Raw genomic sequence first — 19193 nt, forward strand, 5'->3', positions numbered from 1 at the left:
TGCGGCCGCCGGAAGCCTCGATCCTCTCCCTCGGCGCCGGCATCACTGCTGTGGGCACCCGGCTGTTACACTTTGCTGCTTCACAGCCGGGTACCCACTGCGCATGCGCGAGTCGTGCTGCGCGCCGTGATTGGCCGGCAATCTTCTGGGACCTCTGACGTGTCCCAGAAGATTGCAGGGAGGGAGGGGGAGAGGAGAACTTCCGCTCAGGGCGCCGCGGCGCTCCGAGCGGAAGTGGGAGCGGGTACCTGTCAGAACTGGGTACCCGCTCCCCCCCCCAAAAAATGACATGCCAAATGTGGCATGTCGGGGGGTCAGGACTCCCTAAAGCGGAAGTTCCACTTTTGGGTGGAACTCCGCTTTAACCCCTCCCTCTCCAATACAGTTAACCCCTTCCCTACCAGTGTCATTTTTGCAGTAACAGTGCATATGTATAGCACTGATTACTGCAGTAATGTCACTGGCAACCCCAAAAGTGTCAAAAATGTCAGTCAAGGGTCCGATCTGTCCGCCGCAATGTCGCAGTACCGCAAAAAAAATCGCAGATTGCCGCCATTACGCGTTAAAAAAAAACACCAAAAATGACAAAAATCTTTCCCTTTGTTAGTAAACGCGATAACTTTTGCGCAAACCAATTAAAATACGCTTTTTGTGATTTTTTTACCAAACATATGTAGCATAAAACAAATTGGCCGAAAATGTTAAAAAAATTAGATTTTTACATTTTTTTTGGGGGGGGGGGGGGGGGGGAATTTCATATAAAAAAATGTGAAAAATATTGTTATTTTTGCAAAATTGACGCTCTTTTTTTGTTTATAGCGCATGATCAAAAAAATCGCACAGGTGATCAAATACCGCCAAAAGAAAGCTCTGTTGGTGGGAAAAAAAGGGCATCAAATTCATTTAGGTACAGCGTTGCACGACCGCGCAATTGTCCGTTAAAGTCACGCAGTAAAAAATCGCAAAAAACCCCCTGGTCTTTTAGCAGCCAAATCCTCCGGGGCTTAAGTGGTTAAAATGTAAAAGAAAAAAGAAGGTGTTTGCAGCACATTACTGGTGGAGTGGAAGTAGTCGGAGGCACCACATTTATAAAAACCCTGCGCCATTTCCATTGTTAGTACAGACATGTGACAGATTCATGTAGTTCTTCTCACTCACACAGGTGCTGAGGCCTGTATTCTGTGACTGGGCCGTATGTTTATGCAGCTTGAGCCGCCAGGTGCTGCGTTGCTGGCAGTTAATATGAGGCCTTGCTCACATACTGTAGGTGTATCCATGTGTATATACCTGTCTTTGCCCACCCCAGACTACAGGTGTTCCATGCAGGGAGTCCCATTCATTTCTATGCTCAAAATTTGACAGCAGTGCCGTGTCCCCAAACGCAGTGTGCATCCTGGGGACATGCAGCGGCATGGCTGTCAGATTGGGACCGGCGGATGTGTCCATGACGCCGCTGCTTCCCCATAGAAATTAATGGGGCTGCCTGTACATCTCGTGCAGGCGAAGAAGGCCCTTTGCATGGGTATACACATAGATACGCCTGTGTAAACTGGGCCTCATATTAACCACTTCAGCCCCGGAAGGATTTGTCCCCCTAACAAACAGGCCATTTTTTGCGATTCGGCACTGCGTTACTTTAACTGACAATTGCGTGGTCGTGCAACGCTGTACCTAAATAAAATTGATGTCCTTTTTTCCCCACAAAGAGAGCTTTCTTTTGGTGGTAAAATGCAATTTTTAATTTTGTGCACCATAAACAATAAATGAGTGACAGTTTTGAAAAAAAAAAAAAACAATATTTTTTACTTTCTGCTATATAACATTCCCTCCCCCCAAAAATTTGAAAATCAAATCCTTTCATCTTTTTAGGGCAATTTGTATTCTGCTACGTATTTTTAGTAAAAAAAAATCCCAGTAAGCGTATTTAGATTGGTTTGTGCAAAAGTTATCACGTCTACAAACTAGGTGAAAGAGTTTTGTCATTTTTATTTTATTTTATATTTTTACTAGTAATGGTGGCGATCTGCAATTAATAGTGGGACTGCAACATTGCGGTAGACAGATCGGACCTCTAACTGACATTTTTGATACTTTTAGGGGGGCCAGTGACATTACTACAGTAATCCGTGCTAACAATATGCACTGTTACTGTAATAATGACGCTGGCAGGGAAGGGGTTAACTCAGGGGCGATTTAAGGGTTAAGTGTGAGCCTAGGGGGTGTTTTCTAACTGTGAGGGGGTTGGGCTTGTGGAATCAACACAGAGACCTGTGATCCTAAATAGGAGGATCACAGGCACTCTGTGTTCATTCCAGAGAGAACAACGGTCTGCTGTATTTACAATCGCAGACCATTGTTCTCTCTGAGCGGGGAGCGATCGTGGGTGCCCAGCGGCAATGGAGGCGACTGGCCCTGTGGATCAGCTTTCCCGCTGCATAATGGGGGCGGGCGCACGATCCCGCAAACTGCCGTACCTCTACCTGTGCCAGGCAGCCGAGCCAGCTTGCAGCAGTATATTTGCAGCGGGCGGTCGGTCGGTAAGTAGTTAAAGCAGAATTAAAGGGAGGGATATTCACCCTCCCAAGGTTCCCTCGCTAGCACCAGCATCTTCTGTATGCCAGGGTTTCATTGGCTGGTATGGGATGACATCACTCCTGTGCATGCGCAGGAGTTTGTCATCCCAGTACATAGGATCACTGTGAGAAGGCAGGGACACATGTTTTATTGCAAAAGAGAAATTCCATGTCTCTTCAACAAAAAAATGCCTGTCTCATACGCTGTGTATCATAATGTAGCACCCTCCTAGGTAGGTAGGTGCTAGGTAAAGCATTTATTGCTCCTTCTGCTTATCAGGGGAGCCTGATCTATTAGGTTGCCTGTCACATGTTTCCAGGTGTGATTCACTGGGTCTGAGGGAGTGTCCCCACTGTATCCAATGAGGGAGCTTGTTGGACAGTGGAGGAAACCCAGCCAGTGACACATTGTCTTTTGTGGGAATCCCAGTGGGAGGACATTCTTGCAATGCATCCTGGGATTGCTCATAAAAGCCGAGGGGACATGTGACAAGGGCGTCTTTGGCGGGAAGCAGAGTCCCAGGAGGAGGTGGTCGGCTGTCTCTCCTCCTGTAGAGTGTGAGGAAAGTGGTCTTAGGCGGTCGGCCTGGTGAACCAGGTGTGGAGCTGAGCTGCAGAGGATCCAGTGTAACTGACGGTGGAGCTGCTGGCAGAGTCTCTCGGGAAAAACAGTGTCCGTAAGTACCAGGGGACTTGCCAAAGGGTCGACCCAGGAAGGGAGACCACTCCAATTAAGTCAGGGGATCAAGGAGCCAGCTCACACAGAGAGATTTACAGTAAAGGGGGTGTCGTGTAGAACCCTGAAGAATAGGGACAAAGAGGGTGCCTAGTTGGGCCCTGAAGAGCCATTCACAGAGTAATACAAGCTCATTAAATTCTACACTGCTAGTGACAAGGTGAAGCAGCAGCCTTGCCGCACTCAACTATATTTAGACGTCCCAGCAATTTGTGCATAGTTCATTCAGGTTGGAGTATCCCACTCATCCCTTCTATCCAAGTTCTCAAATAAAACTACAAAAAACCAAAACCCCCTAGACTGTTTTCTGACTGAGCCAAGTACTTTGAACATGTTTTATTGTCAAGTTGTTGCTATGGGTAACCCAGGGGAATCCGTAAACCAGCAGCTCCCAAGGGAGTAGTGCTACAATAGAAAAACTTTTTTTTTTTTTTTTTTTACAGTCAAGGAGTGCTTTATTGAAAAAAAAAAAATTGTACAGAATTACAGGAACACAAAGTAAAATCACCCATAGGGTACACAAGAGAGCTATGCAACAGTGTATACATAATATTCAACACAGAGTACATAGCATAAAGAAAGTACACCAGGAAGACATCTCCATCCATAAACCCCAACTTCAGGGCTGTGTTCAGCTCCCATCCATTAAGGAGGGGATCCAGCCCAGTGCTACAACAAACTTTAGAAAGACTGGAGGAGAAAGAGAGGGAGGGAAAGGGAGGGAAGAAGAGAGGAGAAGAAGGGGAAAAGACAAGAGCGGAGGGGAGAAAAAAAAAAAGAGAAGCTAGGGAGGAGAGGAAGGCAAGTAGATGAAAGGACTAGAAGACCACAGAAGAAGGTAATGCACGCTACTAGTCAGCTGTCCAGTCCTTATCATACTTCCAGGGACATCCCTGACTCATATATGTAAGTCAATCTGCATCAATCAGTCTCTCCCAAGAAGACAGACCCGGAGGGGAGGGTGAAGACCATTTTAACAGAATCTATTTCTTGGCATAATATAACAAACAGGAGATCAACAATTTAGAGTGGTGGGATCATTGTTCATCATCGTGTATACCAGGGATCCTCAAACTATGGCCCTCCAGCTGTTGCGGAACTACACATCCCATGAGGCATTGTAAAACTCTGACATGCACAGATGTGAGTAGGCATGATGGGAATTGTAGTTCCTGAACAACTGGAGGGCCGTAGTTTGAAGACCCCTGGTGTATACCTAGTAGTGCCAAGGTAGGGGAGACCGGGAGGGAGAGCTGCAGACGGGCATTTATCTCCGCAAAAACTCTAGCCCAATAACTTGCAGTTATCGGACTGTCCCAAAACATATGCAGATATTTGACCTGTTGCGTATGACAGCGAGGACAGCAAGGATCACGGGCAGGATATATACAGTGCAGCCGTACAGGAGTGTAGTATACCCTATGCAGAAATTTGACTTGTAACAGTTTGTCTCTTGATGAAATAACAAGTTTAGGACTAAGTTCAAGACATCCCTCCAAATCCTCCCTCTCGAAGAATGGAAGATCCGTCTTCCATAAAATCCATAATTGTTCAATCCTGGTGGGGTTAGTCCCCAGGAGCGATGCATAGAGGGACAACAGTGGCTTCCTCAAGTCCCCCGGGGCCAGGAGTTCCTCTATTGGATCAGGTCGGAGAAGAGGGGGCAGAGGGAACTGAGCCCTAGTGCCATGTTGAAACTGGAAGTATCTAAACTGCATCCAAGCAGGTAATTGGAAAGTACTGAGGAGCTGTGAGAACGGCAACAGTGTACCCGAGGGCATAACATCAGCAAGTGTCTTCACACCATAGCACGCCCACACCTGGGGATCCAGAACAGTACAGGGATGCGGCAGAGAGGGATTCATGGCATGACATCACTTCCGGGTACTGGTGGCTCCGAATTAAAAAAACTTACAGCATTCAAAACATCCAAACTTGGCGTTTTGAATGCTTAAGTGCAGAGGAGGGGTTTGGGGTATTTTGGACCCCCAGATCCCTCCACCACAGTACCTGTAGACATTAAAAAAATATATATATATTTTTTTTTTAATGTCCGAAAATATCGGCAGATATCGGCCGATACCGATATCCGATGACCAGAATATCGGTATCGGCGGTAAAAAACTATATCGGTTGATCACTTGTGTGTACCCCACTTTACTCTTCCAACTTCTCCAGATAGCTCCTCTCCCTGTAGAACTCCAGCACTTCACAGAGGAAATGCCTGTGAGCGTTCTGTCAGAGTTGTGGCAAATTCATGTACACCTTACACACAGACAAGTTCCACCATTTGTCGCACTAACACGAGACAGATTTCTGAATAGTATCTGTTAGGCTCTTTATGAATTCTAGATATTGATCTAAGGATAAAACAAAAATCCTCTTCATTGCTCACTGTGGAACAGCATTTTGCTTATAGAAAAAATAAGTCTTTGGTGATGTCTATGTCCTGCAAGCAGACTCTTCTCAGTTGGCTAGTGTGCCCCTCTGTGCGCTGATAGGGAGGGGGGCAACCAGCCCTCCTGTAGGGGGCCCGGGCACACAGGGGGCCCCAACAGTACGGAGAATCGGTGTAGTCAGGCAGAGGGGCAAATACAGAAGGAAGCCCTGTGGGGCTCTCTGCAGCAGCTGAAAGCCAGTATCTCCCCCTCCTGCCAGATTTCAGCTGCTGTGGGGAGTGACACAGACACAGGGCATTGTTCCTGCAATTGCTTCTCCGACACCGATCCCCCTCTGTTCTGCCTGCTTCTGACCCCCCCCCCCTCGCTGTGTGCCCCCTTTTCACTGTGCTGCCCCTGCAGCACTGTAGGCTTCCCTGTCCTGTAAAAAAATAACAAATTGTAAAAAAAAAATAATAATTATTAAACATTGTAAAAACATTTTTTTTAAATATTTAAAATAAAATAATTGTAAAAATTTTAACATTAAAAAAAATGATACATTTTGTTTTTTAAAATGTAAAAAACTATTAGCAAGTAGCTAATTCATGCAGGTTCTCTGTTATGTTTGTGTCTGCTAATAATGATTTTAGTGTATTTTTAGCGAAGATATTGTCTTGATACAGCCTACCAGGCAGGGGGGGCCCTGTGATTTCTAACAGCAGCTCTGCCTCTGTGTATAGGACTCCATAGATTTCAATGGAAAGCCAGTCCAGGAACCTGTAGGGGGCTTCCACTGAAGTGATTAGTGTCTATGGTGGTCCTGTATGGTAGGTGTACTGGAAGGCTGGGAAGACTTGGATCAGAGGCTGCACGATTAATATATTCTATTAGCAAACACATCAGCACAGAGATTAACCCTAATAAATTATCTATAGTAGTGGTCGACAAATAACTAGATATATAATGCATCAAGTGCAACCCCTGATATCACCAAAGGACTCTACGCTATATTCAGTGAATGTAATTCTGCAGAAAGCTGTCAAAGACTGCAGACATAATACAAGAGATGGTCTGAGGCTGCAGACATGATTTAAGAGATGGCCAGAGACTGCAGACATAAGAGACGATTAGAGACTGCAGACATAATACAAGAGATGGTCAGAGAAATTATATAAGAGACGGTTAGAGACTGCGATCATAATACAGAATATGGTCAGAGACTGCAGACATAATACAAGAGATGGTCAGAGAAATTATATAAGAGACGGTTAGAGACTGCGATCATAATACAGAATATGGTCAGAGACTGCAGACATAATACAAGAGATGGTCAGAGAGACTGCAGACATGGTATATGAATTGTCCAGAGACTGCAGACATGGTATTATGAATTGTCCAGAGACTGCAGACATGATACAAAATATGGTCAGAGACTGCAATCATAATACAGGGGATGGTCAGAGACTACAGACATGATTCAGGAGATGACCAGAGACTGCAGACATACTACAAGAGATGGCCAGAGACTGTAGACATACTACAAGAGATGGCCAGAGACTGCAGACATGATAACAGAATTAGTTAGAGACTGCAATCATTATACAGGAGATGGTCCGAGACTGCAGTTGTAAAACAGGAGAGGGTCAGAGACTGCAGACATGATACAAGCAATGGTCAGAGACTGCAGACATGATACAAGCAATGGTCAGAGACTGCAGACATGCTATAGGAAATTGCCAGAGATTGCAGATATCATATGGTCAGAGACTGCTGGAGTGATACAAGAGATGTTCAGAGACTGCAGATGTGATACAAGCGGTAATAAACCACTTTTTTTTATTTTTTATTAAAACCTGCAAGGCAATGTCATAATGTGCTAGTATGCTTTGTAAACTAGCACATTATGTGAAATTTACTTTTGAACGAAGCCCTCCAGTGGTGCACTGTCACCGCTGAAGGCGTTTCCTTCTTCACCCGGTCTTCCTTCCAGTTTTGCAGACTCTGGCGGTGTGAGTGGCCGGAGCAGCGATGACATCACTCCTGCACATGTGCACGGGAGCCACCGTTTACAGCACAGGATTTTGAGGGAATGGCACAGTATGCTGTTCTTTCAGAGCGCATGCGCCGGTGACGTCACCAGCTGCATCTAAAGAAAGCCTGCCGAATCGCGGTAACATCTTACTAGAATGAACAACCCCCCCCCCCCCCCCCCCCCGCTTTCATTGTGATTTGCATGTGTTTTGCTGCATATATAAGAAGCCTACCTTTGGCCTTCCCCCTTCTCTACAAAGAGTCCTGTTGAATGAAATGCGTCAGAGGGGAGGTTCTATGGGTGCGGACTGTTTTTGTGGTTGTTAGTTCTAATGAACCAAGATCCATGTGATGTCATTGGAGTACGGCAGCCTGTTTTTTTTATTTCCTATGATTCTGGAATGTAGACAGCCCCTGGCGCAATGCAGGAGGATGAGACTTGGTTGGAGAAGAAACATACTTCCATGGCTTTTTTTATATAGTGGATATGTCTTCATCTTTTAGGTTTCCTGTGAAATGAGGTCAGTGCTAGAGCTGTGTGCTTTCCCTCCCCTATCCTCTCATCATAGTACTACTTATAATACACCCCGGAATAAATCCACAAAGTCTCACCCTGCAAAAGTATATATGAATGACCTGAAGGAGTCCCCGGTACAGTATCAGAACAACAAAAAATTACCAAACAATGCTGGCTTTTGGCTCAACTCCAAGGTACACTATATTACCATAAGTATCGGGATGCCTGCCTTTTCATGCACATAAACGTTAATGGCATCCCAGTCTTTTGCAGCATTAACAGCTTCAACTCCTCTGGGAAGGCTGTCCACAAGGTTTAGGAGTGTGTCTATGGGAATGTTTGACCATTCTTTCAGAAGTGTGTTTTTTGAGGCCAGGCACTGATGTTCGGCGAGAAGGCCTGGCTTGCAATCCCCGCTCTAATTCATCCCATAGGTGTTCTGTTGGGGTGAGGTAAAGACCTTGTGCAGGTCAGTCAAGTTCCTCCACCCCAAACTCTCTCTTATACATGTCTTCATGGACCTTGCTTTGTGCACTGGTGCACAGTCATTTTGGGAAAGCAAGGTGCCATCCCCAAACTGTTCCCACAATGTCAGGAGCATGAAAAGGTCCAAAATGTCCAAAATGTCTTGGTATGCTGATGCCTTAAGAGTTCCCTAATGGAACTAAGTGGCCAAGCTCTACCCCTGAAAAACAACCCCACACCATAATCCCCCCTCCATCAAATGATTTGGACCAGTGCACAAAGCAAGGTCCATAAAGACATGGATGAGTGAGTTTGGGGTGGAATAACTTGACTGGCCTGCACAGAGTCCTGACCTAAACCAGATAGAACACTTTTGGGATGAATTAGAGTGGAGACTGCGGGCCAGGCCTCCTCTCCAACATCACTGCCTGACCTCACAAATGAGTTTCTGGAAGAATGGTCAAACATTCCCATAGACACACTCCTAAACCTTGTAGACAGCCTTTCTATAAGGGTTGAAGCTGTTATAGCTGCAAAGAGTGGGCCAACTCAATATTGAACCCTACGGACAAAGACTGGGATGCCATTAAAGTTTATGTGCGTGTAAATGTGTCCCAATACTTTTGGTAATATAGTGTATATATACATATAGTAATGTCTCCCCTATTCAGGAAACCTTGAGGCAGGGCAGGGGCAGGGACTGATGTGAATGTACAATGTATATGTAAAGCGCTGCGTAAATTGACAGGGCTATATAAGTACCTGAAATAAATAAATAAATGAAGCACCTCCCCCACAGTTAGTAAGCTCTCCCTAGGCACACATTGATCGCCCCTGATGTTAACCCCTTCCTTGCTAATGTCATCAGTACAGTGACAGAGCATATTTTTAGCACTGATCGCTGTAATATTGTCACTGGTCCCCAAAAAGTGTCAGAAAGGTGTCCGATATATCCGCTGCAATATCACAGTCCCGCTATAAATGGCTGATTGCCATTACTAGTAAAAAAATAAACTATCAACTCCTTTATCTGGGCAGCCTGCAGGCCTCGGCTAAAAGCCTCACTACTAAGTACACCCGTAGCTTTTGCTGGCCTAGGGGGCACCCAACATCAAGAGGTACTACAAGGAAAGCAATGGTGGTCAACCAACCCCACTACCTTGGCTCCAATTTGAATCTACAGCAATCTCATATGCCCCACACCTCCTACTGGCAGCTATATGGATAGACTTTTGTGCTCCATGCTCCTTCAAAGCCACAACATCAATCTGGAGATCCTTATACCAAATGCATAAAGGAATGCATTGTGACGCCTTACGGCTCCTTCCACTCACTGGTCTAAAGCAGGTATTTTTTCAAAATCAGGCCTCTTTTGCCAACAGAACCTCAAAAGCTTTCAACAACTATCCATGACCTACGGCTTACCCAGTAAAGATTTCTACATCTTCCTTAGGATACGGCATATTCTCTCCTCACCTCCCACTAACTTGGGAAAGATTACCAAGGAACTGCTCCCATTCTACCTCCATTCAAACACCAAAACCAAAGAAGTCTCTTTCATATACGACCTCTTATCTAGACGGACGGTCAAAGACAAATCCACCAGCATGAGATACTGGAAAGCAACATGACAAATCTCCTTACCACCAGTAGTATGGTACCGTGCCCCTCAACTCCCAGCTGCCATCTCCAAAAATGTATCTCACTGGGAAAATCTTATGAAAATCTTTTACAAGTAGTATTACACACCCAAAAGTCTGGCTTGCATTTCCCCAATACATTACTCAAAATGATGGAGGAACTGTGACTCTAGCAGAGACATATTTCATAAATGGTGGAACTTCCCCCACATAGTACCCTTCTGGAAGAAAGTATCTGCCTTACTTACTGACATGACCCACATTCCCAGACACCTATCCCTGAAGATGGCTCTATTTGGTCTAGATTGTCACCTTTGGCCCCCAGCCCACACCCCAATTCTTCAACACATTCTAATTGCAGCATGTAGTGTACTAGCTCGTGCTTGGAAAGATCTACTCCCTCCAACCATCACCTCCCTTACATCTACTTTAAATGAGCATTGCCAAATGGAATTTTTATTCTCAAAATCGCATCTACGAAGTGACAAGTTCCACAAACAATGGACTCCTTGCTTGGCACATCCCAGGAGTATCAAACTCGCATAATTAGAAATACACCACTACCCAACTGGAAATGCTCACAAGCATTGACACACAGTTTTATTTAGAACAAACAGAGCCTGATGTAAACCTTAACCAATCGGTGTCCAACATTTTGCTGCAGCTCTTGACACTTTCTGCACCCACTATGTCCCCTCCGCTGCCCTCTACATACCTTTTCTCTCCCATACTTTCAACCTTGGTCTCAATGGCTGTCCCCCTCTGGGATAGTCACAGAGACCCTCAAGCTGCCTTATATCAACAAAGCCTAAATGAGGTATTGCAGCACAGCACAACTAGATAGCGGTCAGTTGGTCTGTCAGGACAGATGGCAGGACCTCTGTTGCCCGTGGAGATGTAACGGGACCAGGGCAGTGACCACAGGCAAGGTGGCATTCAAAAAAGAAGCAGGATTAAACTGGCAGGACCTGACTATAGAAGCGTAGTCAGGATGGTAGCTAAGGTCATACACAGGAAGGCATGCCATGGAGTAGGCAGGAGTGTGGTAAAGAACAGAGCCGAGGCCATTCACAGGGAACCAGTGGAGCAAGCAGAAGAATAGACAAGAACAAGTCAGAGTTATGCATGTGAGAACGTCCTCAGAGCAAGCCAGGATCAAAACCAGGGATCAGGCAGCAAGGAACTCCAGAGGCAAGCCGGGTCAGCAACAGGTAATCCAAGAAATACAGGAAACACAGAAGCAATGAGAACTAGTAGTTGAAGATCATCCAGCAAAGTCTGAGTGCAGCCACTGTCCTTATATAGGGAGTTTGTCCCAAATCTGGCAGCAGATGTGCTTGAATATGTGCCAGTGCAAATGTTCTTGCACATTCGCGCATTTCTGTGCAAACGAGCATGGCCATGCAATTATACCAGATCTATTCCTCAGCGCATGCACATTTTTATTCTGCTGTCTCCTTTTTAACACATGCTCATGTTTGTTCCGAATAACACACTGACACATGAAAACAATTTAAAGTAATCTGCTAACATTAGTTGGGTATAACATCAAAACTCCAGTGTTATATTGCAATCATTTTTATGGCATGGCCACTTGTGTGCTTTATGACAGTGGAATTCAGATATTCTGATGGTGTCATAGGCGTACTTGAACTGATCAGGTATACATGTAGTGAGCTCATTGTTGCTGTACATATTAGGGATATGACCCTCATTTTGGTTCACATTCTAGAAATATGGAAGGCCATCAAAAGATTCTTCCTTAAAAATAAAATGAGATACTGAACCATCCAGACTTCACTTATTGTGGTGTGTAGAGCAAACAACACATAAAAGTTGTGTTACCCTAGGATTTTATTTGTTTTAAGCTTTGATTTTACTATGGCCCTTCTATTGAAACACTCATGGATAAAGAATAAAACAAGTAAATGAAAAATATTTCAAATATAAATGTGAGCTTTAAAACATGGGTATATGCATTTATTATTACATTTTTACAATACAATGTTTTTCTCTTTTGCTGTTGTCCTCTTATTTTTGCAGACATTTTCTTCCACTGCAGATCTTGATCATCTCTATCAAATCTTTTCTTTGTTATTTACATTGCTCTTCCATTACAGATCTTAGTTATCTACATTTCTCTTTCTCTACAGATCTTCACCCTCCTCATCAGGTGTCTTCTCGGTGGTCCATGTTCATCTTCCTCCATAGATCTTTTTAGTCTTCATCCATGTCTTATTGATGGTCTATGTTCTTGTCTTCTGCAAATTTTGGAGGCTGTAAAAACAATTTTTGTTTTAGGTACAGAATAGAAATAAAATGTCACATATTGTACTTGAGCAACTCATACTGAGCCATGAGGTTTTTGAAGCCTAAACAATATTCTGCAGCTTGTCCACTGCGTCTGACCTAATAATAATGTTATTGACCACTAACAATAGGCCTAGAAAGAAGGGTTGAAGATAGTGTGTAAAGGCAAAAATTGACCAGCGCTATGGAGTGTGCGGTGAAGCGTGAAAGACTAACCGGTGTAAGCGGCCAACAACCAAAACCCCAAAAGGGGTCAAGATATGTGTAAAGTGCAGAGAGAGGTTGTAAACGGCGCTACCTTTGTGCAATTAAAAGAAATAAAGTGCATACACTTGCAATCAAATGATAAAAAAATTATAATAATAAAGGGGTGTGTCCCATAAAACCAAAAAGGGTTAAATAATATATATGCTATGTATCAAGTGGGTTCAAGTCGGAAAAGATCAAATATCCTGATCTGTGATAAGTAAAACCCAGAATGTGCTGAAGTGCAATAAATAAATTTAATAACATAGACAGTGTTTTTATTGTGATATACAAGTAATGAAAATCAATCCAGTGTAGAAATAAAATCAAGTATTAGTGACATTCCTGGCACTGTTACTGTTGAAGGTGCAACATGCCAGTAGAGAACATATAAGTGAAATAGAAGTGATGAGTGAAACCAGGGAAAAAAATCCCTTAAAAAATAGATAAAATGAAATAAATGTCAGCTGCAATCACCCGTGTGACCACTAGGTGTCGCGCTGTATATACAACCTGCCTTGTACGGAAGTTAGGCAAGAATGGATCTCCAAGGGTCCCCCTCCACAATCAAAGCATCAGTTGGCATGTTTCCATATGGAGAGAAAGAAGAGGGGAGCCTCATGAAGTATCAATCGTAAAAATGAAGAAAGAACGTAGCATCCACTCACTGTGAAAAGCTGTGATAGCTGCCTCGAATCAGTAGCACTCGCCGGGAAGCTTCCGCGTCCCACGGCGGTGGAATCTCAAAACCGGAAGTGACGCTGTGACGCAATGGACCCGCAATGGACCTGTCCATTGCGTCACAGCGTCACTTCCGGTTTTGAGATTCCACCGCCGTGGAACGCGGAAGCTTCCCGGCGAGTGCTACTGATTCGAGGCAGCTATCACAGCTTTTCACAGTGAGTGGATGCTACGTTCTTTCTTCATTTTTACGATTGATACTTCATGAGGCTCCCCTCTTCTTTCTCTCCATATGGAAACACGCCAACTGGTGCTTTGATTGTGGAGGGGGACCCTTGGAGATCCATTCTTGCCTAACTTCCGTACAAGGCAGGTTGTATATACAGCGCGACACCTAGTGGTCACACGGGTGATTGAAGATAGTGTGCTCTGCAGGATATCTATTGCAGTGTTTCTCAACCTTTTTTCGGTTGTGGCACCCTTAACAATTCTGCATAATCTCGAGGCACACCATTCTAAAATGTAAAAAAAATAAATAAATAAACTATTAGTTTTACATAACGCAGCAACATCCATACACATGGGCCATCCAACATTAGAAGTGATTTATTCCTCCACTATTGCAAACTGGTATGGACTAGTATTGTAGAATTTCTCTTCTCCCTCAGTTTCTGTTCTTCTATTTGCTAATGTGACCCCAGTGCTGATAGAGAAGGGATGAGGAGGAGTAAATATGGATGCTGTGCAATCACCTGTCATTCTCCTTATCAACCAGTGATGTCACTGGTTGTCAGGGTGCCAGTGGCTTGACCTGCACAGTTCCCAAAGTTGTAATTCTACAACGTAAAAACCTGTGGCAATTTATTGCCATTTTGCCAAGGCACCCCTGAAGTATCCAGGAGGCACACAGGGTGCCACGGCACCCTGTTTGAAAAAGGCTTGGCTATTGTACCAGTGTATTGCTCATCTGGCTTCACCTGGCAAGCTGCAGGACCCTTGTGTCTTGGGATGAACCTTGGTCCTCACCATGCTGATACCATAGACCGCTGTCTGTTGGGCTGCACCTTGTAGTGCGCTTTATTGGTCTGTGTTTTTCGTATTGCTCACCATGGTGTTCTCTTCCATGCCCAATAGTCAGTATCCTCAGCTATGAGCTAGAACAACATAATTTGCTCTAACATTCTTCTATGATTTCTACCCAGCTTCAGCTTTTTCAGATCTAATGTTTTTTTTTTTTTTTACATGACTGTCTCCCAGATAGCAAGGATAACTTGCCACAAATGTGTGACAGTGTTGAATTGTAAATCTGTTAAATTGCTGCGCATTTCAACTGGCAAGATGAACACTTGCAGAGCACTTGAAGAAAAGGTTCTAGTTGACACTTTTCCAAATTGTAGAAAATTTGCGTGGCAAGTCTCTTGCAAGAGCAAAATTGCAGTGGTGGGTCTACAGCAAGAGTTCTGCAAGTCTACAGCATGAAAATTCAGCCACAGTGACCCCTATGGTGGGATGATTATTGCACAACATAACTGAACCAGAACTTGCAGCAGACTTTCAGAATGTTTGCAAAGAAAGTTGATCTGGAGTCATGCAATGCAGACTTGCTGCAATTGTCCAACAAACTTGTGCAGCCCGGCAAGTCTAGCAATAGCTTAGCAAGTCGTTTTCAAACTTGCAGCACAATTGATTGCTATCTGGGTAACTAGCAAGTCAAATCCAATAAGAATTAGGACTGTTAGAAATTTCATAGGTTTTTACATTTAGCAGCCATAATAATTTTGTTTTGGAGATATAATATGATTTTGTTTGTCATTTGAGCAATTTTACAAAGTGTCAGTTTATATAGATCACAATACAGTTGACTTCAGAAAACTGCAATCTGGTCGAATTATCGGGTTTTCTGCAAAATGTTGGGTGCTTTGCACAAAACAATTAGATCAGAAGATAAGGTATTATAAAATTATAAAGACAAATCATCTGTGTCCCCCAATCTCGAAATTCTGGGATAGCATCCTCAAATTTATTTCAACCATCACAGGACAACTATTACAAAAGTAACCCCTTATCCTCCTATTCAGCTATGACCTTCACCAGTCCGAAACCCATGTCCAACGAAGGAGACCAATCCCACAATGGATCCATATTTGCCTGATTTCGGCTCGAACGGCTATTATAAAATCTTGGACAGTTCACACTCTACCAACCTTGTCCTTGGTCACAAAAGAACTCACGGCCCTCTTATACACCAAAAAACTTGATTCTACCCTACAACAACAAATGACCACTGAGGTCATATATAGAACTTGTCTTCTCCCCCTCTGAAATTTCCACCCTAATGACCTCCTTTCAATTTTCTGAATGGTACTGTAAGGCCAATCTGAGTAATACCCTAGGTGAACTCAAAATACCATAGCTGGGTACAGCCAACAAATCAATGCATGCCTTCTGTATTCCACTTAATCTGTATTTGTCAATATGGTTACCGATTGTATTCTTTATTCCTAGTTATATGGTCATCCAGACCCCAAGTTTCCTTAGACAGACTAGTTTTCTCCCCCCTAGCATACTCCGCGAGAAAACGAATGTTCTATTACCATGTATGTTTAACCTTACGTTATGTTTAAACAATGCAATACCTTTTTTCATGCATATTCTGGTTCGTTAAATTTGTAATTGCAGAAATTTCAATAAATATATTTTCATAAAAAAAAAAAAAAAAAGACAAATCATGAGAGGTTAAAGCTATGTATATAGTAAGCTTGTAGATTCAACCTAGTGATAACACACTTTAATCTCCTGTTATGCAATACTTTACTCTCTTGTAAAATAAGATATTTTATCTAAATCTCAATCTCTTGTAAAATAAGGTATTTTATCTTGGATAGGAACATATAGTATCTCAAGTTTGATGAACTTGGGTGCGGTGTTTAAACTTACTCTGGAATTCAATTTACAGATGTTAGACAGTATAAAATATTAAATAAAGTGGTCCATACCATCCAATAACAAACAACGATTTTCTGTTCATGGACAAATAAAATCCAGTCTGCGATTAGATGCTATTATTATGCACTGTGGATTTTTCCATTATTACTGCAGCTTTTCATGTAATAAAACAAAAAATTTACTTTTTGTTACAGGATAATAAACTTTTGGCCACAACAATTCCTTCCTCCAGTAATACCAAAACATTTGTGTTTGCAAATTTTGTTTGATTAGGGGCCTCAATGACCCATTTAAAATGTTTGTTGGTACTTAGTAGCAATGAAGTTCCCTATAACACAATTTTCACTCCTCAGACTCTGGCAGAGTTTTGTGACCAGGTGCTAGGACCTGAATCACCTGCTGGTGACACTGTGGTTCCCATAGCGAAAAGTTGTAGTTTCGCTGTCCACCAGCCGGTGGGAGGGTATTTAACCATTTCACTTCCAGAAGGTTTTACCCCCTTAATGACCAGGCCATTTTTAGAGATTCAGAACTGTGTTGCTTTAACTGTCAATTGCGCGGTCGTGCGACACCGCACCTTAATACAATTGATGTCATTTTTTTCCCACAAATAGAGCTTTCTTTTGGTGGTATTTGATCACCTCTGCGATTTTTCGTTTTTGCGCTATAAACAAAAAAATAGCTTCAATTTTGAAAAAACACCAATATTTTCTTTCTGCTATAAAACATTCCCAATAAAAAAAATAAAAAATCTAATTTTTTTATCAGTTTAGGCCAGTTTGTATTCTGCTATATATTTTTGGTAAAAAAAAATCCCAAAAAGCGTATAATAATTGGTTTGCGCAAAAGTTAGACAGTTTAAAAACTACGGGATAGATTTATGGACTTTTTATTTTTTTTATTCTTTTTATTAGTAATGGCGGCGATCAGCGATTTTTTTTGGGACTGCGACATTGCAGTGGACAAATCTGACACTAAGTGACGCTTTTTGGGGACCAGTGACATTAATACAGTAATCAGTGCTAAATAATATGCACTGTTACTGTATAAATGACACTGGCAGGGTTAACACTGGGGGGTGGTCAAGGGGTTAAATGTGTTCCCTATTTGTGCTTACTAACTTTGTGGGGATGGATTTAGAGGCAGAGAGAGATCAAATGATGGCGGAGCGGTGCGGCTCTCATTCTGGGATGGTCACATGTAAATGAGGAAGTGCCGTTATTCGGCTCTCCTCTCCTTACACTGTCAGATGTGTGGCGAGGAGAGCCCATCAGTGGCTCCTCCTGGAAGGGGAGCACAAGACAAGTAATCAGGGCACTGATGATCAGTGCCCTGATTACAACAAAGTAAATTAAATGCACAAGAATTACATAAAAACATTGCACATCAGTTAACCCAATCAGTGCACCTAATTAGTGCCAATCAGTGCCCATTAGTGATGCCAGTCAGTAGTGCCTGTCAGTGCCTGCTCATCTGTGCTGCCGATCAGTGCCCACCAGTGCCAACCATCAGTGCCCACCAGTGCCGCCAGTCAGTGCCCATCAGTGCCACCTATTAGTGCCACCTATCAGTGCCCATAAGTGCGGCATATTAGTGCCACCTCATCAGTGCCACCTAATCAGTGCCCTTCAGTGCCACCTCATCAGTCCCCATAAGTGCCACCTCATCAGTGCCCATCAGTGCAGCCCATTAGTGCCCATCAGTGCCGCCTCATCAGTGCACATCAGTGAAGGATAAAAATTACTTATTTACAAAATGTGCTGACGGAAACTAAGAAAAACTATTTTTTTCTGTCTATTTTCTTTTTTCTTTAGTAAAAAATAAAAAAGAGGGGCGAGGCAGGGTAGCGGCTCCGTGTCTGAATGGACTCGGCTCAGGTGCCCCCCATAGCAAGCTTCTTACTATCGGGGCACTCAACAGGAGGGAGGGGCCAGGAGAACATTAGAAGGACCCGAGAATAAGAGGATCCAAAACTTTAAGTCACTTTACTTCAGTGTGTATGGACCCTTTAATTAGAAGGATTCTGAGTTAAGACGCTGAAGTCAATGTTATTGTTACAACTTGTGGGAACAAATTGTAATTGGTGACCTTAGCAGCAGGTAAAGCCTTACAGATAGCTCCAGTGAGAGGAAATAGGAATTTAATGGAGTGTGTGATGCTTCAGAGTCCTGGGGGAGAAATCACTGTGGGTAATGTTGCTAGGGCTGTGCTACGAGTGTACAAACCAACGAGGAAAGGAATGTGACTCTGAACAGTTCATTCTTTACCGTAACATCATTCTATCTGTATGGGAAATAATAAACACACTTATGGGCTTCTTCTACCTGAAACCTGGTACGGTATTTTATATAGATTTTTCTCAGTTCTCTATCTTCTGCTGTTTGGATTTGAATGTAAAGCTTGGTCAATGTATATACTACATAATGCAGAATATGATTATATTGCAGCCAAAAAGGGAGAATTACTGGAATCTGATTATTATGGACTATTAGTTAACTGTGTAATCTTTTGCTTAATGCATACATTTGTTAATGAAGCTTGCCTTTAAAGTGTTACTAAACCCACAACAGTAAAATCAGGCTGTATATGCAGTAAAGCATGCTTGTTATACTCACTGTGGAACCTGAGGAGTTAATTCTTCGCATTGTGTAAAAAGCCTGTTTGATC

The sequence above is a fragment of the Pelophylax lessonae genome, assembly GCF_965119305.1.
Source record: "Pelophylax lessonae genome assembly, chromosome: 5".
Taxonomy (NCBI): domain Eukaryota; kingdom Metazoa; phylum Chordata; class Amphibia; order Anura; family Ranidae; genus Pelophylax; species Pelophylax lessonae.